The sequence below is a fragment of the Podarcis melisellensis genome, assembly GCF_964234715.1.
Source record: "Podarcis melisellensis genome assembly, chromosome: 6".
Lineage (NCBI taxonomy): Eukaryota > Metazoa > Chordata > Lepidosauria > Squamata > Lacertidae > Podarcis > Podarcis melisellensis.
Window position 1 is genome coordinate 83,890,481 of NC_138538.1, and position 25,579 is coordinate 83,916,059.

Sequence of the window (25,579 nt, forward strand, 5' to 3'; positions counted from 1 at the left end):
AGCTTCCAACATATAGAAATGTAATAAAACATTAAATATTTTTTTATTTAAAAAAAATCCACGTACAGGGCTGCCTTCAGGTTGCATAATTACCGTATTTTTTGCTCTATAAGACTCACTTTTTCCCTCCTAAAAAGTAAGGGGAAATGTGTGTGCATCTTATGGAGTGAATGCAGGCTGCGCAGCTATCCCAGAAGCCAGAACAGCAAGAGGGATTGCTGCTCTCACTGCGCAGCAATCCCTCTTGCTGTTCTGGCTTCTGAGATTCAGAATATTTTTTTTCTTGTTTTCCTCCTCCAAAAACTAGGTGCGTCTTGTGGTCTGGTGCATCTTATAGAGCGAAAAATACGGTACTTATCTCATTGACTCAGGGGTCAGATAACTCCCTAACCTCCAACATTTCTCTCATGAAAATAAGGACATTCTACCATATCCTCCAACATTTCTCCACTAAAAATCGGCATGTCCTAAGGAAAAGAGGGGTCCCATCAGCAGCTGGGACAGCTTCTGTAAATCCATGACAGTCCCTGGAAAATAGGGATACTTGGAGGGTCTGACAACTGCCCACTGATTTCCCTTCAGTATAAGTCATTTTGCTAAGTCTCAACGTACCCTCAGAGCCCTCAAACCATTCTCCAAGGTGTTCTGGTGAGCACTTCATTCCTGCTGGAGAAAGTCCAGGACTCTTCTCATCACAGGGCATCCAAAGTTATCTAGAATTACATCTCTCTGCCCCACTCTAGATACAGAACCATTCACAATTCTGAGCCCTCTATTTATGGAGTTAACTTCGTTCTTTTTATCAGTAAATTTCCCACTCACCTTGTAATCACTTCCGTCTTCAAGGTTAGTTCGTGACTCTGGTATGCTACAGAGTCCTCCTACTTGACAGTTGCACTCAGTCGTGCGTTGAGCCTCTGTCTGCACCCTGCTCTTATATATCAGCAGGGGAGGACAGTTCAGACACTTATATCACATACCTCCCCTGAGCCACTTCCACTAGATGGCCTGAAGTGGTCAAACAAACAAAAAATGTCAAGTGAGAAATCTATAGGAAGTAGCCTGAAAACGTTGGTCGCTTGGATTCCCCTTTTAATGTTTAGCTCCTTCTTATGATGAAAACCTGTATTTTCAGGAGTAGCTTTATGTACAGGGGAAACAAAATTATAGCCTCTTGCAAATATGTTTTAGTGATGTCCTCCATCGCTGAATTTCCCCCAGACACAGAGAAATCACCTCAATCATGTATTTCGTTGGGTGGCAGAATTTTAATAATAAGTTCAATGGCAGCTTTCCCTTCAGCAATCAGTGGATGATTTATGGCATTTAATAGTCAAGTGAGAGTGATGCATCTTCCTAAGTAAAAGCATACAAGAAATACATTAGTGTTACATGATTAATACGAGGGCAGCTGGGGTTTTATATATATAGGAAAATAAGTGCTTGCTTTAAATTTAACATGGAATGAAATGTGTATTTTCTTTGCTAATAAATATACCTGCTGAATCACACCGAGTCAAGAAGGCAACAGTGCATACGAAGTGTGGCTTCAGAACTATCATCATGGCTCTATTAATGCATTTGCTTGCTAACCAAGTGGAAAGGATATTGGAGATTACCCAGAGAACTGATTTTCAGTCTGTGTTCCTGAGAACTCTGGGGTTCCTCAAAGGGTCATCAGGGATTCAACAATGGTAAAAGTGAAGATGTGTCTCCTGCCAGCTGCAGACAATTGACCTCTTTTTGGTTGGTTGGTTGGTTGGTTGGTTGGTTGGTTGGTTGGAGACCCCTTCATCTACAGATCTTCATTTAACCAATTATTTTGCTGCTAATTTTTGGAAGAATTTGGGATTGTGTTGAAATAACAGAGTGACAGAAAATTGACAGTTGTTTGCCAGATGGGGGAAAGCTTCTGTGGAGACATGCTTTGAAGGTTTATGACAATAAGGATAGCCATATGATCCTGATCAGTTTAGAATGACTCAGAATAGTCTGGCCCGTTTCCCAATTTCAGTCCTTATCTCAGCAAAGGCGTGTGCTAGTCAATATCAAGTAAAACAAAACTTGATATTTTTACCCCCCAAAAAATTAAACCTTCATTAATACACATACATTTTCCATTTCTGTGTCAATTAAATCTATTATACTTAAAGCAAAGGAGATGTGGTTTCATTGTGATTTGGGGGAGTGAGAGGACAGCACTGTGGCCTCATCAGGCTAGAGAGTTGTGTGCCAAGGCCCCTAAGCCACCCCTAGGAGAAATAAAGACACAAGGACACGGAATTTTAGGTTAATGTTAATGGACAAATTTAGGCCACAACTTTATTGGTTACAGAATTTGGGTGGTATTGGCTTAGGCATCGGCAACAACAGACTATATCTGACTCCTGCCTGCTTTGCAGGAAGTCTGGTAGGGTAAACCACCAGTAGGGGGAACCCCGCTGATGCGGATTGACTCGAGCACCCCTTGGGTCCCCTGTGGGTCATGGTATGGCCCTAGCCCCTCTAGCTTTGGACGAGATCCACACCCCGGATTCCTTTAATGGAATAACCTTAATCTTGGAGGGGCAGGTGATGGCACACCTCCTCTCCCCCCCCCCCACATCACTATTCCAATGCCTAACCGCCATACCTTACAAAGTTGTGACGATTGCTACGAGGTAGGTGAAAACCAAGTGGCTGGTGTCAATTTGCCAAGTGGAAAAAAATCCTACCTGGCCCCTCAGTGGTGACCAACCAAAGTCCATAGCAAGGCCAATGACGCAACCTGAGAAAGGGTGGGAGGACGGGAGATCCATGGCACAAGGCTGGAAAAAAGGAAGCTACAGCATTGTGCCATGGTTTAAATTGGCCATGGCCATGCCCCCCAAGAGAGCTGATTGGCTGCAAGGCCCCATGGCGTGGCCGGGGTTGCCCCAGCGTGATGCAGGATGCTGTCCTGCGCCAGTGCTGTGACGGGGAGGTGGAGGTGGAGCCGAGTTATGGGCCACCGGGCTTGCCTTAGACTGGGGTTTCTGGGGCAGTGGAGATGTCTATGACTACAGTGGTACCTAGGGTTAAGAACTTAATTCGTTCCGGAGGTCCGTTCTTAACTTGAAACTGTTCTTAACCTGAAGCACCACTTTAGCTAATAGGGCCTCCTGCTGCCACCACACCGCCGCTGAGCGATTTCTGTTCTCATCCTGAAATAAAGTTCTGAACCTGAGGTACTATTTCTGGGTTCATGGAGTCCGTAACCTGAAGCATCTGTAACCTGAAGCATCTGTAACCCTAGGTGCCGCTGTAGTTCTAAGAGCTAGTACTTCTCGACCCATGTTCTTCTTCTGAATTCCTAACCTCATCCGCCAAAAGTTGGTGAATCAGAACCTAGGCTCATGATAATTTGAGGAGTAGGAATAGCTTATTCCAACCCAACCCCAATTCAGCTGAGGGCAGTTGACCCATTACAAGTGAAGAACTTCCATCTCCTGATTCCTGCAAGTCAAGCTGCCATTGAAGTCTCAGGAACAGACAGGGTGGTGTGTGTGTTTTCCCTTGGCCAATTGGCAGAAATGGTTGCAATATCCTGGTATTTCATGCCGTAATAGGGAGATAGATTATATGTCTCTCCCCCCATTTATACCGTTTTGATGTAATTATAACTCCTCTGTCTCAAAAACATTCATCATTTACATGGCAGCAAGTAGAATCTGCATTAACACTGTGACTGGGGAGGAGGGATAGCTTATGCCCTTATGGTTCTGCACTGCTAAGCACTTTAGGGGTTTTTTTTAAGGGGGGGGGGAGGGGAAGAATCTATCTTCTATTTTGGCCAAACTGTAGGATAAGTTAATTTTGTTGAAACGTATTTTCAACAATACGTTAACATGTACGTTCTTCACAGACACACGCCAAAGAAAAAATGAAAGGGGGAGAGACAAGAGTCTATTTAAAACTAAATGGCATTTTGGGCAGAGTTGTTTTTCAGCTGTGTTATACTTAGCACAAACAGATAATGGGTTTCTATTGAAATAAAAGAGGAATGCTGAGAGAATGGTTAATCCTAATGACATCGATGGTATGGTAATATCTTCAGGATTGTGTTTCAACACAGAGATGGATAATGTTATTTTTTCTCTCTCTAATGGAAAGAGCAGAGAGATAAAAAGAAAGCAAGGGGGAAAACCAACCCACCGACAACTCCTGTTTCGTTGCAGGATGTGATGCATTTAATTCTACTTAAAATACAGATAATTCTCTTCATAGCTCCTGAGGAATGGATGGTCATGTTTTCTGGTGTATTGACAAGGCAAGGTAATCCTAGGAGATTATTTTTTAGTAAATCATTAATCACAAAGCACAATAGCTTAAACTCTGTGGTAAACACAGGAGATAAGCCAAACAACCCAAATCTGTCATTGCTTTCCTGCCTCTGGAAGCCAAAAGGGGTTTTTGTTTATTTCTGGTCCCAGAAGAGATTAATGTTTGGGAAATATTTACTGTAAAGCCATGACGGCAGAGACTGATAACATGTATATACATTTAGGTAGCTCAATATATTTTGCTTTCCACCTGTGCCATCCCTGTGCAGACTCATTTGTCCCCCGCACCCCAGCATTATAAAAGTAAAGAAATACAAGTTTATTTCAAATGTACTACAGGGCCGTTCCCATCAGCAAGTGCTCAAAGAATCACATTGTAAAGTAAACGGCAGTGACAGTTATTGTCACTAGTGGGCGCTAGTGATATTAGAGCTGTATAAGATGTTCAGTGGTCCCTGGGTTCTCATTAATGCCTTGGTTCCCAAACACCGAAAATCTGGAAGTAAGTGTTCCGGTTTTCAAATGTTTTTTGGTAGCCGAATGTCTGATGTGGTTGTCGGCTATTGTTTCTGGGGCGCCTGCACCCATCAGAAGCTGCACCTTGGTTTTTGAACATTTCGGAAGTCAAACAGACTTCTGGAGTGGATTTTGTCGCTTTTGTCACTTTTGTTTTTGTTATATATAGTTTTGTGTTTTTATTTTTGAGGTTTTTTCAGGTACAGTGGTACCTCGGGTTAAGAACTTAATTCGTTCTGGAGGTCCGTCCATAACTTGAAACTGTTCTTAACCTGAAGCACCACTTTAGCTAATGGGGCCTCCTGCTGCTGCTGCACCGCTGCTGCACGATTTCTGTTCCCATCCTGAAGCAAAGTGCTTAACCCGAGGTAATATTTCTGGGTTAGCGAAGTCTGTAACCTGAAGCGTATGTAACCGAGGTACCACTGAAATTTGTTTTTGTGACTGTGTGGATCCCAGTTCAGCTACTGATTGATTGATTGATTGATTGATTGACTGACTGATTGATTGTGTGACTGTGGAAATGGATAACCCCCCCCCCCCCACATCCAAACAATGACTATCATCAGTGCAGGTAAGAAATTTTTTTTTAAAAAAAAACTTTAATCATCTACAATACTGTCTTATTTATTTTATAGTACAGTACATTGATTATTGCTTTCATTTTATGGATCAATGGTCTTGTTATATAGTAAAATTTCTGTTAAATTGCAGTTTTAGGGGTTGTTATTAAAGGAATGGAACGGATTAATCCATTTTGCATTACTTTCTATAGGAAAGCACACCTTGGTTTTGGAACGCTTTGGTTTTGGAACAGAATGGATTAAGTCTGAGAACCAAAGTACCACTGTACAGTGGTACCTCGGGTTAAAGACGCTTCAGGTTACAGACGCTTCAGGTTACAGACTCCACTAACCCAGAAATAGTACCTCAGGCTAAGAACTTTGCTTCAGGATGAGAACAAAAATCACGTGGCGGCAGCGGGAGGCCCCTTTAGCAAAAGTGGTACTCCAGGTTAAGAACGGACCTCCGGAACAAATTAAGTTCTTAACCTGAAGTATCACTGTATATGGATCTGGTAATTGTAAACTAACTGCCGTGACCGTTATTGTCACTAGTTGGCGCTAGTGGTATTCGGTGTATAAGATGTACTGTACAAAGTAAAGTGCTCTTTGTTACTCTGGGATCCAGGACTTTTCCCCCCAGCAGGAACTCATGGGAACTCAGTTCCGGTACCTCTCAGGTGAACACCATTGCCATTCTAACAGAATGAGGAAGGAGTTCATGGTGAGTTCCGGCAGGTGTTAGACATGTGTGTTTTCAGGATCCACCCTATTCTTGTGACTGTAATCTGCTTCAACAGTTTTTAATTCTGAATTTTAAATTGTCATAACCCACCTTGGGTCCAGCTGCTGTAGGGCGGGCAATAAATTATATGGATATAGACATAGATAATCATGGGCAGCAGCCATTGAGAACCTTATTCTCCATAAATTCATATAATTCCTTTTTAAAGACATCCAAGTTGATGGTCGCTACTCTATCATGTGATAATGAACGCTACAGTTCAGCAATGTGCTCCGGAGATGAGTAAACCTCATTTGTCCCAGTTTCTTCTTTGTTACCTTTCCCATTTTCTTTTGGGGTATACTTCCCTTTTCTATTTCAGCATTTGTCATGCCAAAAGTATTGCAAACCTTAACAAAATAATGTGTACGGGAATTAGAGGTAAGCTCTATGCCAAACTCCCAACTATAATTCTTCAGCACTGCATTTGAAAGATAGGGCAGTCTTCTCACCAGCATTTTAATACAGCAATTGCGCTGTGGCTCCAGAAGTTTCTGAGGTAAAGCGTAAGACGTTTCTATAATGAAATAGGACATTGCTTCAAGTGAATTAACTTACGGGATGTTAAAGTATGGAATTCAGAAACCCGCCATCCTTCTAAGGCTGGAGTAATAGGGTCATCCCATTTTATGAAGAAAGCTTAAGTCAAAGCCATGGTGTGAGCTTCATGGTTGAGTAGAGCTTTGAACTGCATCCACTTCACCGTAAACTCATGACCCATGGCCCATCCGGATGAATGCTGCCCAGCACCTACATGTGGCAGCACCCCATAGTCTTGACAAGCCTCCTAGTTGTTGTTGTTGTTGTTGTTGTTGTTGTTGTTGTTGCGTGTCGAGGTCCCCAAGCCACCCCCCAAATAACGCACACTTAATTTTTGTTTAAGGTTTTTGGCATAATTTTGGCCACAACTTTATTTAAATACAAAACCGTGAGTGGTTGTTTAGGCATTGGTTAAGACTATCTGTCCCCCCGCCTGGGGACAGAACTGACTTCCGGGCACCACTGAAAGACAGTGCGGGGGAAAGCAAGTCGGGGAGAAATGGAGCTGAGTCACAGACCCTCAATTCTCACCCGCCTGCTCCCCGAAGGCTTGCCGGCCCTAGTCCCATTCCAGGGATCGGACAAAAAAGATGGCAAGCCCCAGGATTCCTTTAACGGAATACCCTTTCCGCAGCAACCATGGAGGGGCAAGCCCAGCCTATCCTAACCCCTCCTCCACCAATTTATAACCAATACCTAACCGCAACCTTACAAGTTGTGACGATTTGCTACGCAGTAGGCAAAAACCAAATGGCCCGGCCAATCAGCCAGATAGACAAAATTCCTACCAAGCCCCTGCCCCAACGGCAGACGACCCCATGACAGGCATAGCAAGGTCAATGCAACAACCCCTTACTCAAGGGCGGGTGGGCGGGTGATCCGTTGCATGCAGCAAAGAGAAAGCTCCAGGCTGCGTGCAGAGTATTTAAACATTTTACCCCTCCCACCAAAATTGCAACATAAACTTTACCCCAGCAACCCAGTGAACCAATCACTGCCCCAGGCCATCTTTAGAGACCCTGCCTGGTAACAGAGGGGTGGCTAAGCAGACCCCACCACAACACGTGCTCTCCATGAAGGAGAACACGCTTTGTTGTTATTAATAATAAATGTATATACTGCCTGTACCCGTAGGTCTCAGGGTGGTTCACAGATATAATAATAATAATAATAATAATAATAATAATAATAATAATAATAATAATTTATGCCCCGCCCATCTGGCTGAGTTTCCCCAGCCACTCTGGGCGGCTTCCAATCAAGTTTTAAAAACAATACAGCATTAAATATTAAAACCTTCCCTAAACAGTGCTGCCTTCAGATATCTTTTAAAAAGAAGATAGCTGCTTATTTCCTTCACATCTGAAGGAAGAGTGTTCCACAGGGCTGCTGCCACTACCAAGAAGGCCCTCTGTCTGGCTCCCTGTAACCTCACTTCTCGCAATGAGGGAACCGCCAGAAGGCCCTCGGTGCTGGATCTCAGTGTCCGGGCTGAACGATGGGGGTGGAGACGCTCCTTCAGGTATACAGGATTGAAGCCGTTTAAGGCTTTAAAGGTCAGCACCAACACCAAATTGGTGCTTGGAAACGTACTGGGAGCCAATGCAGATCTCTCAGGACCGGTGTTATGTGGTCCCGGTAGCCACTCCCAGTCACCAGTCTAGCTGCCGCATTCTGGGTTAATTGCAGTTTCCAGGTCACCTTCAAAGGTAGCCCCACGTAGAGTACATTGCAGTAGTCCAAGCGGGAGATAACTAGAGCATGCACCACTCTGGCAAGACAGTCCAGATAAAATCAGAATATTAAAACACAAAACACACTGAGGTCCAGCGCTGAGGGCCTTCTGGAGGTTTCCTCACTGCGAGAAGCCAAGTTACAGGGAACCAGGCAGAGGGCCTTCTCGGTGGTGGTGCCCACCCTGTGGAACGCCCTCCCATCAGATGTCAAGGAAATGAACAACTATCTGACATTTAGAAGACATCTGAAGGCAGCCCTGTTTTTAATGACTGATGTTTTAATGTATTTTTAATCTTTTGTTGAAAGCTACACAGAAATCATTCAAACGCTACCATAGTTGCCACACCGTGATTGTAATTCTATAAATATTTTTTAAACATGTCCCATTTTTTAGTAAAGCATTGATTGAAATTGCCTCTCAGTCTGTTCGTCAATTGTGCCATCTCAGCATATTCTAGGAGTTTATTTAACCACTCTGATTTAGGGATCAGGGACTTACCACATTCTTGCCCAAGTTTCTACCTACTAGTACAGTGATCATTCTATCATTTTTGAGATTGCATCCCAGTACAGCTTTTGCCACTCTTTTGTTGACTATGAGGGCCACTCCATTTCTTTTACGGGTTTCTTGCCCACAGTAGTAGATATGATGGTCATCCGAACTGAATTCACAAATTCCCGTCCATTTTAGTTCACTGATGCCCAGGATGTCAATATTTATTCTTGCCATCTCATTTTTGACCACATCCAACTTACCCAGGTTCATGGTTCTTACATTCCAAGTTCCTATGCAATATTTTTCTTTACAGCATTGGACTTTCCTTTCGCTTCCAGGCATATCCGCAACCGAGCATCCTTTCGGCTTTGGCCCAGCCGCTTCATCAGCTCTGAATCTACTTGTACTTAACCCCCGCTCTTCCTCAGTACCATGTTGGACCAGCATGAGTTTGAACTGCCAGCATGAGTTTGACCAAACTGCAGGAGGCAGTGGAAGACAGGAGTGCTTGGTGTGCTCTGGTCCATGAGGTCACGAAGAGTCGGACATGACTAAACAACTAAACAACAACAACTTCAAAGTACAAATGATGACATCATTGGTCTAGTGCTACAGGGAAGAGTAGAATAACTGAGTTAAATCACTGGCAAAGTTTTCTTTGGGAGCAGAGCCAACAAATGTACATTTCTGCCCATTACAAAACTCAGTAAGTAAATTAATGGGAAGAAATGAATGCTGAAAATTTAAAAGAATGCAGTACAAACCTAGTAATTTGGTCCTAGCCATTTAAAAGTTACAGTGCATATCCTGAAAGCGAATGGCTCGTGAGAAAAGTGGTTGGCTGAATTCATACTTGGAATAAAAACTTCAGATACTGGCGGTGCTTGGATTCAGAGTTGGAGTGGAGAAGATTCAAAACACTTGCTATGACTGCAGAATGTGAACCCTGCTGTTGTAAATGTCAGAGAATACTATTTTGCCACAAGGTTCAAAAGTGCATTTCTCTAGTACAAATGCTAACAGAATTGCCGGTGACACTGATCTTATAATTAGCAGACACAATGATCAGACAGCGGGTGGGGGCAGGAATTTAATTTGATTTGTTTTACAACCCAACAGTTTCTTTATTTTAATCATGTTAAGGGGTTGTTTCCCCCTCGATAGTCATATTTATGAATATATGTTGGCTATTAGTAGGGGATGATTCATCAAGCAATTTGTCATCGAAACAAGATTAACATCTTTGTCGTAATTCCGTTCATTAATCCAAGTTGTAATATTTTGTAGTCACATGTTATTTCACATGTTATCCGCTTTGAAATTTCTTTGCTCGAGGCAAAAAATGTGGGTGGGGGGTTTATTTCTTGTTTCTATCAGACCCAGGTGCTTCTCTGAATAGGTGACTGAAATCAGTCAGTCCCAACAAAATGGTGTTCCTTATGGCAGACAAGTCAGTTAACCAGTCAGCTGGGAGAGGACCTGGCCTTGATGGGATCACATTCCCTTTTAAGAGTTATTTCTTCATCTGGGGGCATTCCTGCACCCAGTGTTGTTCCTGCGTTCTCAGGTGGCCACTATGGCTCACAGTGAAATTTTAGGAACTCCAGTTTTTCCCCTCTCTCATAATACTCAAACCTAGGGACATCAGAAGAAGCTGAATACAGCGGTACCTTTGTTCTCAAACTTAATCCGTTCCGGAAGTCTGTTCCAAAACCAAAGCGTTCCAAAACCAAGGCATGCTTTCCCATAGAAAGTAATGCAAAATGGATTAATCTGTTCCAGACTTTTAAAAACAACCCCTGAAACAGCAGTTTAATATGAATTTTACTATCTAACGAGACCATTGATCCATAAAATGAAAGCAGTAAACAATGTACCTCAGTCACACAATCAATCAATCAGTAGATGAACTGGGTTCCACACAGGCACAAAAACAAAACAAAAAGAGCCGCAAAAACAAAAACGCAAAATAAATAGCAAAAACAGACAGACCTCAGTGTAACACTCAAAACGGAAGTGTGGCACTCAATTTGGAAGCGTAACACTCAAAATGGAGCATGTTTGACTTTCAAAAATAGTTTGCAGACCAGAACACTTACTTCAGGGTTTGCAGTGTTTGGGTTCCATGTTGTTTGAGTACCAAGGTGTTTGAGAACCAAGGTACCACTGTAATGGAAGATTCCAGAAAAAAGATGAGAAAAACTACTTCTTCACATAGCACATAGTTAAACCATTTAAATTGCTCCCAGAAGAGTTGCCAGCATGAATAGCTTTAGAAGAGGATTAGACAAATTCCTGGAAGAGAAGGCTATCAATGGCTCTGGCCACAATGTTTATGCTCCACCTCTGGTGATAACTTCATCAGTCAATCCTGCATGAAAGATTCCCATACGACACACATCAAATATGGATCCCTCCAGGAAGTCAACTGGGAAGTTCAAGGGTCCATTAGACCCTGTTTGGACATATGGACAGAATATTTCCCCTTGGACCTCTTTACCGGGGCACCATGATACTTTGATCTGGAGGAGAGGAGGGGTACCCACCCCTGATTAGATGAAGGATGAAACTCAATGCCTTTTTCTGCCAACAAGTTGTGACAATTGCTGCGAGGTCACCAAAACCTCCTAACCAGCCTAGTTGGTCTGCAGGCAAATTCCTCCCTGGCCCAAAATATGACCAGCGAGTCACATCACAGCAAGGTCGTACATACACACAGCCTGCTTACATCCAAGTGCTGCCAAATTTATACGGGGTTGGATGCCCGATGCTGACTGTGCTGCTGAAAGGCTTACCCAGGTGCATTTCCAAATTCACACCCTGCAGTCTGGACTCTGATGGGCCAAATCAAATTCAAGAGAAGTAGGGGAGTCCTGTCTCTCCTTGCAGCCATCTGGAGCTGATGGTGCCAGCCAGCCAGCTGCCCAGGAGGTTATTGTCCCCCCTCCAGTTGCCCACAGTTATACCAGGCCACAACTGCCACTGCCATCCAAAATGGTAAACAGTTTTTGTGAATGTTTTTTGCTGAAAAGCGGTCCAGAAATTCAGTCAATTGAACCATCAAGTATTCCATATTGATGTGAAGATAAAGAAATCATACAAGTGAGAACTCTACATGATGAGATATTGGGGTAGAGTCCCCAGCTTATACATTACTAGTACATTACTACAGCTACAGAGCATTCAGCGTTTAATTCTCATCTGCTTCAAAATAGATTTTCATTGGATACTCTGGGTGTATAGATTTGTCACTAGTGGCTCTGGAATGAGATGCCTAGAAATTCAAATAAATTAATGTAAATAAACAAGGGCAGCTTTTACACGGGAACTTCCAAGTTAAGCAATTCATTTAAGTTCCTTCCAAGAACACAAAACTCACCATGTAAACCTGAACTCCCCACAAAAGGGGTTTAACAGTATTTCTCATATTAAACTGATAGATGTCAAGGAGACGGAAGGAATAGATTGGCTATCCATTGAGTCAGGTTTCATCTCACCCCATTATGCAATTTCAATTACCTTTTCTTATATTTCTGGCATATCAGTGACAAAGACACTGATAGTGCAGCCCTGTCAAGCTCTCCTTCCCTCAGTACATCACTTCTGACAAATCTGCAATCAATCTCTGTACTTTAAGAATTAATGTTCGCTCTAACAAGAGACCAAATCAAAACATGGACAGCTTCCAGCAAAGCTATTTCCTGTTTCCACAGACTGGAGATTATTTACAGCTATGACATGCCGTACACCGTTCAGGTAGTAAATCTGCTTATTCCTCACAGAGCGAATAATGGGTGCCATGCATTAGGAGGTATTCTGCAAACATTGCTTCTTATTGAGGGCATGGAAGCAAGATATTAACAACTTCAGAGCATGTATTTTGAGTAAACTAGACCAGCCTTGAAGAACCTCCCCACCCCCCAAAAAAAGTTAATAGTAGCTTAGTAGCCTGCATTTCCATGGCAGCTACAGACAAAGGGTGAGTCACATATAAGCCTTACATTTACAGCATTATCATGACCACTGTAATGATCGTGGCTTTCGCTGAGGACTCCTGAGGACTATAGTTTGTTACAGGTGCTGAGTGTGTTAGGAGACCTCTATCCCCCTCACAGAACTATGATTCCTAGAATTCCTTGGGATGAGGGGTTGGTTGTTAAACCAAACTGGGAGCTGTGGCTCTGTGAGGGGAACAGGGATCTCCTAGGAACTCGCAGCACCCATAAAAATCTACAGTCCTCAGAATTCTTCATGGAAATCCAGGACCGTTAAATGTGGACAACACTCCCCTTTCTCTATGACCCAATTATGGATGCTCAAGCAGGCTGATGGAAGAGGAAAAGAGAACCATCTCCTTTGCCATTCCACTCACTAGTTGTCATAGGATTCCTTGTTGCCTTGTTGTTAAAAATCAAGAGTCAGCTAGGTTGTTTTAAAACATAACCGGATTTGGGGGGGGGGGAGGAACAGATAGGGTAAATTTCTGCAAAGTTGGCAGAATTTTGGAGAATTTTCAAAGGATGAATGTGATTTGGTCCACACATTGTTTAGTAAAATGCTAATTTGGTAGGTTCCCCTTTAAATGTGATCTGAATGGTATTTCTCCCTCTTCTCTAAAATGGGCACACCACAGCATGAGGACCTCCCAGCCACAGGATAAAGGTAAAAAGGTAAAGGACCCCTGCACGGTTATGTCCAGTCAAAGGCAACTATGGGGTTGCGGTGCTCATCTCGGTTTCAGGCCAAGGGAACCGGTGTTTGTCCACAGACAGCTTTCCGGGTCATGTGGCCAGCAGGACTAAACCGCTTCTGGTGCAATGGGACACCGTGACTGAAAGCAGAGCGCATGGAAATGCTGTTTACCTTCCCACTGCAGTGGTACCTATTTATCTACTTGCACTAGTGTGCTTTCGAACTGCTAGGTTGGCAGGAGCTGGGACAAAGCAACGGGAGCTCACAGGGATTTGAACCACTGATCTTCTGATCAGCAAGCCCAAGAGGTTCCGTGGTTTAGACCACAGCACCACCCATGTCACAAGCTCCCAGCCACAAGCTCCCCTGTGACCCCATGCATCTTTAAAGTGAGGGTTGCTGTGTATTGAGTCTATGGGTTCCTGCTATTACAGAGAGATAGACTGCACAGTCATTCCATTTCCTTCTAATGGTTATATCAACAGAGGAAGGTAACGATTGTTGTGCTTCGAGGATATCCTTATTTCTCCACACTTTGCAGATAAAACTTTTGTTAACAAGAGATAACCTTGTATCACTAAGAGAGCAGGCTGTCATAGGGGACTGTGGCTTTTTGAATTATGAAAGCAATACATATTCTCTCTTTTTTAAAGTTTAAAGAGAGAAAGGGGGCATCTTGAAATAAACCACAGCTGCTTGGAGCTTCAGCTATTTATTTCCACAATTATCTAGTATTCAACTGAGCAATTCTTAGATAAGGGTTGCAATTACACAGTATTCCATTCACATCTCAAAATAATTCCCAAGGTCACTTCAAGGATAGTTTTGGAGGTAACCGTTATTATATTTGCTGATACATGTCTTAAAAAGGAAAAAAAATGGGTGGTTAATATTTTGCCCCTTTACAATGGCATATACTAAACTGAGCGATTTTTCTTGCAATGTCCAAATGTCTAAAATCCAGTGTTGAATAAGAAGGAGGGGGAAGGAAATTAATTCTATGGGACTTTCATGCAAAATTGTGGCATTAACATTGACGATTGACTTGTCAGTGAAATGTGACGTCGTTTATTATGCTGTCATTCTAAACAGCATAATTGCTTCATGAAACCAACTTCTTTCAAAGGTAGATTGACTGCATTCATGATGCTCTCACTTGTCTTGTTTTCTCTGCTAGAAAGTTTGATCAATTTATTCAAACTTCATTTCCAGACCAGATTTACTCAACTCGTTTTAAACACACTCATATTTGCTGTTGCTCCCCATTGACCTATGGAATCCTGCAACACTTCTCCCCATGTGCTCAATGCTTATTTGGATACATATTTTTTTCTTCCCGAGTCTAAAATGTCCTTGTCAGCTGCTCCTTTTTGTCCTTTTGCTGGTGAATGCACATACTATTATGGGGATTTCTTTGTCTCTAGGCAACTGCTCACTTCCAGAGGAGAGATAGGCAACCTGATGGGCTTAGGCATGGGGTCAAAATTCAGGTCAGTTCACATTGAAAGACACACTTACTTAATTCACGCTCCTTAAAGCAATATGCAAACCGAAACACAGCTATCTTTCAAAATTTGCAGGTCTCTGGTGTGCAGTTCTCCGTTCAAAGAATGCATATGGTCTGTTGAGCAAAGATTCAGAATTGTGACCCTCCGAAATGCTGTTGGACTCCCACTCGCATCAGCCTCAGCTAGCATTGCCAGTGGTCAGGCATGATGGGAGTTGTAGTCCGACTTGGGACAGGCAAATCTGTCAGTTTGGATTTCTCTTCGTTTCCTATTTTTTTCTGTTCTTAAGTTCAGTTCTCTGCATTTCCACATCCGTCCTCATGAAAATTTATCAGAATTTTAGTGTGACTCTCTCCTGAGGCAGGTGTGGGAGAACCTTTGGCCCTACAGATGCTCCTAAACTACAACTTTCAACACCTGTGGCCACTGGCCATGCTTTCTGGGGCTGATGGGAGTTGTAGTTCAACAACACCTGCCGGGCCAAAGGTTCTGCACACCTGTCTTAAGGTAAAATGGGAATAAAATGCAAATATTGGTGAAAGTGAGATATGAATATGAATTATAGTCAGAAAAATTGCATAAAATGTGCATATTTGTAGAAATACCGATGTATTTTCATGAGGACAGTTGTGGAAATGTGAAGAACTGAACCTAAGAGTGGAAAAATTGGAAACTGAGAGAAGCCAAACTGGCTGGATTCTCCTAGCTCAAGTTGGTTCGTGACTCCCATCATCACTAACTACTGGCCTGGTACTATATTTCCCAGCTGACTTTCTTGTTCTCTTAGTAGTTGTCTCTTGGTCTGATGTCCCCTTTTCTCCTCCTCACTTTCCTTCTAAAACAATAGTTTTTCATTGAAAAACTGTGGATGTTTTCTGTCATTTTTTTGGGTGGAGAAAACTGTTATGCACAGCACCTACTGAGTTTGAGTATTCTTGTTGTTAAGGCTGAAAATCACAAAACTGCCACAGAACTCAAAATATACTACATGCCTAATTCGTACATAACCAATTAATGTAGATGAAAGCTGGCAATTATATGCTATATATTGCATGGATTTATCATCAAATTCAATTAGATGCAGTACTTAACAAGTGGCTTATAGGATCCAGCATAAGTAAAGCTGTCCCTTTCTTCCTTGGCACATAATCATTTTCTGAGATGCAAGGGTGCCAACATCCTTTGCTGTTGAGTGAAGACCCACTTCTCCAGGAATCCCCTTTTCTGCAGCACTAGGGCTGGAGGGATGGGGACGCAGGTGGCGCTGTGGGTTAAAGCCTCAGCGCCTAGGACTTGCCGATCGAAAGGTCGGTGGTTCGAATCCCTGCGGCGGGGTGCGCTCCCGTTGCTCGGTCCCAGCGCCTGCCAACCTAGCAGTTCGAAAGCACCTCCGGGTGCAAGTAGATAAATAGGGACCGCTTACCAGCGGGAAGGTAAACGGCGTTTCCGTGTGCAGCTCTGGCTCGCCAGAGCAGCGATGTCACGCTGGCCACGTGACCCGGAAGTGTCTCCGGACAGCGCTGGCCCCTGGCCTCTTAAGTGAGATGGGCGCACAACCCCAGAGTCTGTCAAGACTGGCCCGTACGGGCAGGGGTACCTTTACCTTTACCTTTAGGGCTGGAGGGAGGTGGAAGAAAAAGGGTGTTCTGCACAGCTCTCATGTATGCAAATTGTGACGTGAGATTTGGTCAGGCTGCCCCTGCCAGCCACTCAAAGAAGGCGAGTGGGCTTTGACCTGGGTGAACTGGGGAGAGAAAATTATTCCTCTAATGGGATAACAAGCCTGCTTGCTATGCACCAGACCATTGTTTTCATTTGGTTTTGACCTCCTCAACCCTGCTTACCCTTTCTGATGTCATTTGATAACCAAGTGTCTGAGAGATGCAAAGTGGGTTGTTATGGATGATAAGTTAGCCACCAGTCCATGGGGTCGGGAAGAGTTTTTACTCAAAGGGTACAGCTGGCAAGCGGGGCATTGGGGGGTTTCGATTTCTGCACAGAATCCATGTTCCATAGATCCTAGTTTGTGTCGCTGTGTGTATTTGTATAGGCAGCCCCCCATTTATGTGCTTTGAATATGTGCATAACTGTTGTCAAGAGTCCAGTCCCCAGCTTGATAACACAGTTAATTAAAAAGGATGCTTTATTGTCAAAACGAACAGATAGCTCCGGACGGCTTTAACACAGCCTCTGCCATCATCAATCAAGATGACCCTTCTGAAGACTACACCCAGCGTGACCAGAAGCAACTGAACTTTCACTTCATACGTCTTTTGTTTTGCTTCCTATCTTGCAGCCTTCCCATTCATCGAGACCTTGGACTGAGTGGGTCAGCTCCCTCCTCTTCCCCATTCTCTGAGAGGCTGTCTCTTAACTCTTACCCGCCTGTTTGTGCTTCCGGCGAGGCTTGACTGCGTTCTAGCTTGCTCCCGCCATTCCCTTATCAGCCGGTATTCCAAGGGGCAGGGAAGATGGCATGAGCCGATGCTCATCTTGCCTGGCAGTTAACCCTCTCTGTTCCTGGCTGCTTTCTTCAGTTGGCAGCAACCCTTCCCTCGGAGCTGGCTGCAAACCTTCCCTGGGAGCTGGCTTATTCATGACAACCGTGTATACGCACATCACATAGAACCCAGAAGTGACCTTGAAACATCATTATGACATCACTGAACAAGGTGGAAGGGGGGAAAGCAGAGCAGAAGCAGAGAAGGGTATTTGCAGGCTTTTTCAATGGGTTTCAATTATATGCTATTTCACTGATGCACACAGTTCCTTGGAACATGCCCCCTGCATAAACGGGGGTCTCCCTGTATATGCAAATCTCTCTCTCTCCCACACACAACAAACTGGGGGTATATCACACAAACTAGGGGTGCATGTGTGAGCAGGAGTTCCTGCTACTACAAAGAACATTTCAGATCCAGGCTTTGGTTTCTTGTAATTCAGACAACCCAATATCCCCCAAATTACTTTTAGTTACAAGTAATGGTTTGCTTGGGAGAAAAGCAATGACAAACCTAGACAGAATCTTAAAAAGCAGAGACATCACCTTGCCAACAAAGGTCCGTATAGTTAAAGCTATGGTTTTCCCAGTAGTGATGTATGGAAGTGAGAGCTGGACCATAAAGAAGAATTGATGCTTTGAATAGTGATGCTGGAGGAGACTCTTGAGAGTCCCATGGAACGCAATAAGATCAAACCTATCCATTCTGAAGGAAATCAGCCTTGAGTGCTCACTGGAAGGACAGATCCTGAAGCTGAGGCTCCAATACTTTGGCCACCTCATGAGAAGAGAAGACTCCCTGGAAAAGACCCTGATGTTGCGAAAGATGGAGGGCACAAGGAGAAGGGGATGACAGAGGACGAGATGGTTGGACAGTGTTCTTAAAGCTACCAACATGAGTTTGACCAAAATGCGGGAGGCAGTGGAAGACCGGAGTCCCTGGTGTACTCTGGTCCATGTGGTCATGAAGATTTGGACACGACTAAACGACTAAACAACAACAAAAAATGGTTTGCACTTTCACATATGCGACTATTTTTAATAGAATTTGGGGAGCTGAATAATAAGCAGTTACCAATCTTTAAACCTTAAAAAAAAATCTATTTTCGTAATACAGTTCTCCCTACTGAATGCTATGTTTTAATAAAATAAACACCAGTAAGGCTTTGACAAATAGCAATGTCAGCAAACTACATGCAGCTCTTCTACCAGTGAGTGAATCTAATTAAAATATGCCTATAAGTAATTATTTATTGAGAAGGAACAGAAGCTTTCTATAGACTGAGATCATCCTTATGATTTTGGGTGATGTGGGAGGATGGGCACTTTATGGGCACTTTATGCCACAAAGTTAACAGGTACAGTCTTCCTGGTTCTGGAAAGAAAGCGAAAGCTAGGACCCTCAGGTGTCTGACAACAGAATCCTATGCATTACACATCTGAAAGTCCTGCTGAGTTGAATAAATACTAGTAAATGTGTATACAACTGCAGTCTGAACCATATATATATATATATATATATTTATATATATATATATATATATATATATATATATATATATATATTTATATATATATATATTTATATATATTTATATACATTTATATCAAGGGCACTACAGATAAAATTAGCAAAATCCTCCATAAACACAATATCAAAACAGCCTTTTGCACCAACCAAAAAATAGCCAATATCCTCAGAAACCCCAAGGATAAAATCCAGTTGGAAAACCAAGGGGTCTATGAAATACCCTGCAAAGTCTGCCCAGCCACGTACATTGGACAAACAAACAGACGAATAAATGCACGTATCGCAGAACACAAGAATGCCGTCAAAAAAGAAGAAAAAACTTCCTCTCTTTTCCAACACATGAAAGAAACAGGACACGAAATTAATTTTGCAGATTCCAAATTGCTCTTTAACATGGAACATCACCACAAGAGAATAATCATGGAAGCCATCGAGATAGAGAAACACCCTCACAACATGAACAAGCGTGACGACACATCCCGCTTGCCAGACATCTGGAAATTAGCCCTCCCCACAAAAACTGACACCAGATCCAGAGGCACACAGAACGCCATCACCAATCAACCACACCAGACCCAAACCCAGACCCTCTCCACAGATAAATTACAGACACCATCCAGTAGCCAAACCATGGTGGCACCTCCGGATGCTGCACCCCCCTGCAATCCCTACACAGATCTGGCTGACACAGGCCACAAAACCACAGCTCGCCCCTATACACGAAGCCAAGCCAGAGCACAACTAAGTGCAGTACAGCCATCTTCTCAGAAAAACTCTTCACAAAGTTCAAGAGGTCAAGACACAAAGACTTTAGCAACTAATCCACACCTAATGACCCACCTAAGTGGTACTCAGGATATCACTCAAGAAATCACTCAAGATATCCCTCAAGTAATTAAGGAACAAAAGAAGAAAAGGCACACTAGCCTGGGAACTTCCTCTCTGCCCAGAACATTGGAGGCTATACACCACACCCCCTCAACAGTATTTATAGGAACTCAAACACTGAGATCCTGCTCTGTTCCAGTAACAAGAAGCCGAAAGCACCAGCCTGAAGATGACGAGTGAGACCTCGTCGAAACGTCGCCTAGACACCCCAACTTTTACACGGGAAGACACCCGAGGACACCAAAACCTGCATATATTTCCAACTGGATTTTATCCTTGGGGTTTCTGAGGATATTGGCTATTTTTTGGTTGGTGCAAAAGGCTGTTTTGATATTGTGTTTATGGAGGATTTTGCTAATTTTATCTGTAGTGCCCTTGATATAAGGAAGGAGGGCCATGCCATTGTTTTCTTCTGTGTCTTGGTTTTTGGGGGGTGTTACCTAAGTGGTACTCAGGATATCACTCAAGAAATCACTCAAGATATCCCTCAAGTAATTAAGGAACAAAAGAAGAAAAGGCACACTAGCCTGGGAACTTCCTCTCTGCCCAGAACATTGGAGGCTATACACCACACCCCCTCAACAGTATTTATAGGAACTAAAACACTGAGATCCTGCTCTGTTCCAGTAACAAGAAGCCGAAAGCACCAGCCTGAAGATGACGAGTGAGACCTCGTCGAAACGTCGCCTAGACACCCCAACTTTTACACGGGAAGACACCCAAGGACACCAAAACCTGCATTCCTGTACCCGTGAAAATCTACGAAAGCATATATATATATATATATATATATATATATATATATATATATATATGGTTCAGATGTGGCTGGAGTTTATAACCTCTGTGCCTTCTCCCTGGAATTTATTCCTCTTGTCCTTGTGGGGCCGGGTGGACCTCAATTGCCTGTCCATGGAACGCCGCATTCAGTGCAAAAGTAGAACATGATCATGTATACCTGAAGGGGCGTCTCCACCCCCATTGTTCTGCCCGGACACTGAGGTCCATCGCCGAGGGTCTTCTGGCAGTTCCCTCACTGCAAGAAGCGAAGCTACAGGGAACCAGGCAGAGGGCCTTCTCAGTAGTGGCACCCGCCCTGTGGAACGCCCTCCCATCAGATGTCAAAGAGATAAACAACTACCTGACATTTAGAAGACATCTGAAGGCAGGCCTGTTCAGGGAAGTTTTTAATGTGTGGCATTTTAATGTATTTTAAATCTTTGTTGGAAGTCACCCAGAGTGTCTGGGGAAACCCAGCCAGATGGGTGGGGTACAAATAATAAATTATTATTATTATTATTATTATTATTATTATTATTATTATTATGCTTAATAAACTGACATGTTGGATGCAATTTAATCTTTATAACTTTATGTTAAAATTAACAGTATTCCATATGGCTTTGGGATGAGTGGGACTTCTTAGTTCTGCTGCTGAAAATGTTGGCAGAGCAGTGAGCGAGTCATCCTACTCTGCCAAATTCTAGCATGAATTGCATATCCTCCAAGTGTCCCTATTTTCCAGGGACAGTCCTGGAATTGCAAAAGTCATTCCAGCTTCCGATTCCATCCCAGAATGTCCATATTTCCCCCACTGGTGCCGCTGCTAAGCTCTGTTGTGTGTTTTGCTCACATGAGAAAGGTGTGCCATTAAGTGAAACATGAAGACATTAAAAATCCTTCTGTATCGAAGCAGAAATCCATTATTCCTTATCCCTCTAGTTCAGGAGTTATGGACTATTAAGCAATGTCTCCAGTGGGATGGGGTTATTACTGAAAACAAAATGAATGGAAAACTTTCGCTCTCAACATGCTTATGAGCTCTTATTGCAAAAGGCTTAATGGTCAGTATTTCAAAAATGATGTAGCATTACTAATCAATACCGAGGTAGGAATGGTCATCCAGATTTTATCAGGCCACTGTGTAATGAAAACTAATGAAGTTTATGGGCGAATGACACATGTTCACAGGCTTGCAGTTAGGAGGAAATGAATGAATTTGCTTCACAATGATATATAATTAACTGGCAAATCCCAGGTACATTGGATCTCCATCGTACAGCTTAGCGGCAGCTGCACAATGCTTTTCTGATAGGCCGTAAATGTCCTCATAGAAGTGATATTGCTTTCAGTGATAATGGAGACTTCTGAGGTAGAGACAGACATTAAATCTCCTTTCAAGCAACATAGCTGCTTATAGGCAAGCTACGTTGATCTCATTTTCCCCCCAGTTAAGATATGAAGAGAGATAATATGAAATGTAAAAATTCATAGCTATTCAATTCACCATCTCTCTCTCTCCTTTACGTTTTGCCTTTATTTCAGAAATGCAGCCACTTTGCTTTCCAAAGGGACAAAGCAGTTCTATCAAAACTTGCTCAAGGTTTTGTTAGGAGCAGAACAGGCCATTAAAAGCACAATACTACAAGATCGTTTGTTCTATAGCTATGTATGAACTAGTATGCCACTCAGAATATAGGAGTTGTCACTAGTTTTTTAACAGCGATTGAAAGACAATTATAAAAGATGCCCATTTTTTGCTGGCATTAGCAGAATGCTATTGATTTTTATTACTGATGACTGGTTATATTTAAAGTTACTCACAGTGCAAACCTCTATATGTTTTCTCAGAAGTAAATCCCACCAAGTTCAGTGGGACTCAGGTAAATGGAATACTCTCCAACATTTCTCCAATGAAAATAGGGATGTTCTGAGGAAAAGCAGGACATTCTAGGAACAAATCAGAAATTGGGGTGGCTTCAGTAAATCCAGGACTGTCCCTGGAAAATAGCGACACTTATAGGGTCAGAAATGGGCATAGGATTGCAGCCGTATTCTCTAAGGCTGCATCCTCACCATATATGTAAAGCTCTATTTCTTTTTTAAGGGCTGTAGCTTTCTTCAAATAATCTCAACATGGGAAGTACAGATGGTGCACTTATACTGGGCCCCAGCTATCATTAAAAAAAAAGTAAAGTCAAATCAGACATTTCTAAAGAAAGTTAGAAAGGAAAACACAGAGACAGCTTTAAGACTTCACCATTTGGCAGGCAAAGTCACTGCTAAGAATGCTTGATCACTGTTACTAAGCTTTTAGAGGAATTACTGTTGACCATCCTTACCCGCGACTCAGAAGCAGGCAGGGGGCATAGCTCCCAGAGCAGCCGAATAGGAAAAGGAAAGAAAACAGGACAATTTCCTTCTTGTTGCTGCAAGGGTGGGTGGATGAGCTGGGTTTGCTTCAGCACTTTTCTCCACATGGCTTCATTCATTCCCCAAGTGTGCTTCCTTAATAGAGTAAAACACCATGGGCTGGCCTTCATATGTTTCACTCAGAAGTAGTTTCCTTAAGTAAATGAGACTTCCTTCCTACTGAGAAAAAAACCCTGTGATGCTGCGAAACCCTGTCCCCATTTCCCATGTCCCCCACCCAGTCACATTTAGTCCGCTTGTGATCATTGGGATGTTTAGCCATAAAACAAAAATACATAATGAATCAGCAAACACAACCATACACCTTATAGCTGCAACAAACTGGCATTCCTATAGACTGATTTGTTATTGTTATCGAGGTTGGCATGATGTTTGTGGGTTTGTGTATATGTCTTTTCCTGAGTGTTGCATGTCGAGGTCCCCAAGCCACCCCCCAAATAACTCACAACGCACACTTAATTTTTGTTTAAGGTTTTTGGCATAATTTTGGCCACAACTTTATTTAAATACAAAACCGTGAGTGGTTGTTTAGGCATTGGTTAAGACTATCTGTCCCCCCGCCTGGGGACAGAACTGACTTCCGGGCACCACCGAAAGACAGTGCAGGGGAAAGCAAGTCGGGGAGAAATGGAGCTGAGTCACAGACCCTCAACTCTCACCCGCCTGCTCCCCGAAGGCTTGCTGGCCCTAGTCCCATTCCAGGGATTGGACGAAAAGATGGCAAGCCCCAGGATTCCTTTAACGGAATTCCCTTTCCGCAGCAACCATGGAGGGGCAGGCCCAGCCTATCCTAACCCCTCCTCCACCAATTTATAACCAATGCCTAACCGCAACCTTACAAGTTGTGACGATTTGCTACGCAGTAGGCAAAAACCAAATGGCCCAGCCATTCAGCCAGATGGACAAAATTCCTACCAAGCCCCTGCCCCAACGGCAGACGACCCCATGACAGGCATAGCAAGGTCAATGCAACAACCCCTTACTCAAGGGCGGGTGGGCGGGTGATCCGTTGCATGCAGCAAAGAGAAAGTACAAGGCTGCGTGCAGAGTATTTAAACCTTTTACCCCTCCCACCAAAATTGCAACATAACTTTTACCCCAGCAACCCAGTGAACCAATCACTGCCCCAGGCCATCTTTAGAGACCCTGCCTGGTAACAGAGGGGTGGCTCAGCAGACCCCACCACAACACGTGCTCTCCATGAAGGAGAACACGCTTTATGAAACAGCACATATTCGTTGCTTGCTGTTATATATTTGTATGTTGATTTTCTTCCCATGAGCTAAGGTTGTATGCATTGCCTTCCCCTTCCTGCTTTGATCTTCACAACTGCCCAGTTAAGCTGAGAGGTGGTAGTTCAGATGTCAAGGAGCCAGAGAAAGGAGGGGATCTATTGCAGGAATTGGCCAAAAATGCATCCCTCTCCATTCTGCTCATGGATGTCTTCCATCAGCAGAGAGGCACCAACTAGATGCTCACCAAATTTTACATGAAGGCACTCACCGGTCTTGTCAAGAGGTATGTGTGTTTCGTACAAAGTGTGGACTGAGAATTCTTCCTGAGTTTCAATGCATGTTGGTGACTTTGGAAATCTAATGACAGTTGTGCTCTTGTAAGCCATTCCAGTGTAAATGCATGTGCAACAACAACAACAACAATTTTTATTATTTGTATGCCACCCATCTGACTGGGTTGCCTGAGCCACTTTAAAGTTTGAAAAGGCCATTGTTGTTGTTTTACAATAGCCAAGGACCTCAGAGTTAAGGTAAAGGTAAAGGTAAAGGTACCCCTGCCCGTACGGGCCAGTCTTGACAGACTCTGGGGTTGTGCACCCATCTCACTTAAGAGGCCAGGGGCCAGCGCTGTCCGGAGACACTTCCGGGTCACGTGGCCAGCGTGACATCGCTGCTCTGGCGAGCCAGAGCCGCACACGGAAACGCCGTTTACCTTCCCGCTGGTAAGCGGTCCCTATTTATCTACTTGCACCCGGAGGTGCTTTCGAACTGCTAGGTTGGCAGGCGCTGGGACCGAGCAGCGGGAGCGCACCCTGCCTCAGGGATTCGAACCGCCGACCTTTCGATCGGCAAGTCCTAGGCGCTGAGGCTTTAACCCACAGCGCCACCTGCGTCCCTCTAACCTCAGAGTTACTTCTCTCTTATTCACAATGTTTTCCCACTTGATTGTCTTCATGATTAAGGCTTTCTGGGAGATGATTTACAATGAAATGAAAAAGGTACTCAAATACACTTTTGTGAAGAAACCAGAGGCTTTTCTCCTGGGCATAGTCGGCCAATTGGTGTCAAAGAAGGA

The 25,579-nt window shown here is 43.5% G+C and overlaps 1 long non-coding RNA gene across 1 annotated transcript in view; it reads right to left on the minus strand.

Annotated features, from left to right (window-relative positions):
• Positions 1–294: 294 nt before the first annotated feature.
• LOC309371915 overlaps positions 295–25,579 on the minus strand; it is a 399,586-nt gene continuing 374,301 nt past the window's right edge. The window contains exon 3 of the long non-coding RNA XR_014169347.1: positions 295–321. This is a non-coding gene — a long non-coding RNA (uncharacterized lncRNA). The remainder of the gene's footprint in view (positions 322–25,579) is intronic.